The following is a 2,366-nucleotide window of genomic DNA, read 5'->3' as shown; positions in this document are numbered from 1 at the left end:
CGGGAGGGAATCCAACTTGCGACCTTGTGGAAATAGAACTTGTGATTTAGAGCTTCCTTACTTTCAGGTGGCCTAATTCCAAGCTAACTAGGAGAAAGCCAGCCGTTCCGAGAAAGAATCTGATCTCTTTAGGCTTAGGTTAACTGGGTAAGGTTCATTTCGGGCGGGAATCGAACACTTTTTTTTACATACTTTTCCTCCCAAATCACTGTCGTAACTTCTAGAGGAGGTTGGGGAGATTACAACAATTTTTCTAAATAAAAAACAAGCTTCACCCCGGGCGGGAATTCAACTTGCGACCTGACTTATCCGTATAGGATGAAGTTCGGCGCGGGCGGAAATAGAACTTGTGATTTAGAGCTTCCTTACTTTCAGGTGGCCTAATTCCAAGCCAACTAGGAGAAAGCCAGCCGTTCCGAGAAAGAATCTGATCTCTTTAGGCTTAGGTTAACTAAGTAAGGTTCATTTCGGGCAGGAATCGAACACTTTTTTTTACATACTTTTCCTCCCAAATCACTGTCGTAACTTCTAGAGGAGGTTGGGGAGATTACAACAATTTTTCTAAATAAAAAACAAGCTTCACCCCGGGCGGGAATCCAACTTGCGACCTGATACTTACTCCATGGCAGACAGATCCATATCCACTTCTTCAACACTTTCGATATGGATAAATCGAAAAAATCGATAGTTCGATTCGATATATCAAACCCAAACTCAATTTACCTGAAGTATAAGCTCAAAGCCAATCCGATGTTCCAACATTCGGATCATCAAGTGTGCTTTTTTCCTCATAATATCCAGATATTGGGGGGACATCGTATGTATATTAAGCACAGAGAAGCACACTTTCGATATGGATAAATCGAAAAAATCGATAGTTCGATTCGATATATCAAACCCAAACTCAATTTACCTGAAGTATAAGCTCAAAGCCAATCCGAAGTTCCAACATTCGGATCATCAAGTGTGCTTTTTTCCTCATAATATCCAGATATTGGGGGGACATCGTATGTATATTAAGCACAGAGAAGCACACTTTCGATATGGATAAATCGAAAAAATCGATAGTTCGATTCGATATATCAAACCCAAACTCAATTTACCTGAAGTATAAGCTCAAAGCCAATCCGAAGTTCCAACATTCGGATCATCAAGTGTGCTTTTTTCCTCATAATATCCAGATATTGGGGGGACATCGTATGTATATTAAGCATAGAGAAGTAGGTACTTTCGATATCGATAAATCGAAAAAATCGATATTTCCATTCGATATATCAAACCCTAAACTCAATTTACCTGATGTATAAGCTCAAAGCCAATCCGAAGTTCCAACATTCGGATCATCAAGTGTGCTTTTTTCCTCATAATATCCAGATATTGGGGGGACATCGTATGTATATTAAGCACAGAGAAGCACACTTTCGATATGGATAAATCGAAAAAATCGATAGTTCGATTCGATATATCAAACCCAAACTCAATTTACCTGTAATATAAGCTCAAAGCCAATCCGATGTTCCAACATTCGAATCACCAGGTGTGCTTTCTTCCGCATAATATCCAAATATTGGGGGGACATCGTGTGTATATTAAGCACGGAGAAGCATACTTTCGATATCGATAAATCGAAAAAATCGATATTTCCATTCGATATATCAAACCCTAAACTCAATTTACCTGATGTATAAGCTCAAAGCCAATCCGAAGTTCCAACATTCGGATCATCAAGTGTGCTTTTTTCCTCATAATATCCAGATATTGGGGGGACATCGTATGTATATTAAGCACAGAGAAGCACACTTTCGATATGGATAAATCGAAAAAATCGATAGTTCGATTCGATATATCAAACCCAAACTCAATTTACCTGTAATATAAGCTCAAAGCCAATCCGATGTTCCAACATTCGAATCACCAGGTGTGCTTTCTTCCGCATAATATCCAAATATTGGGGGGACATCGTGTGTATATTAAGCACGGAGAAGCATACTTTCGATATCGATAAATCGAAAAAATCGATATTTCCATTCGATATATCAAACCCTAAACTCAATTTACCTGATGTATAAGCTCAAAGCCAATCCGAAGTTCCAACATTCGGATCATCAAGTGTGCTTTTTTCCTCATAATATCCAGATATTGGGGGGACATCGTATGTATATTAAGCACAGAGAAGCACACTTTCGATATGGATAAATCGAAAAAATCGATAGTTCGATTCGATATATCAAACCCAAACTCAATTTACCTGTAATATAAGCTCAAAGCCAATCCGATGTTCCAACATTCGAATCACCAGGTGTGCTTTCTTCCGCATAATATCCAAATATTGGGGGGACATCGTGTGTATATTAAGCACGGAGAAG

The sequence above is a fragment of the Diaphorina citri genome, unplaced genomic scaffold, assembly GCF_000475195.1.
Source record: "Diaphorina citri unplaced genomic scaffold, Diaci psyllid genome assembly version 1.1 scaffold2388, whole genome shotgun sequence".
NCBI classification, from domain to species: Eukaryota; Metazoa; Arthropoda; class Insecta; order Hemiptera; family Psyllidae; genus Diaphorina; species Diaphorina citri.
Note: the sequence above shows the minus strand (reverse complement) of the source record.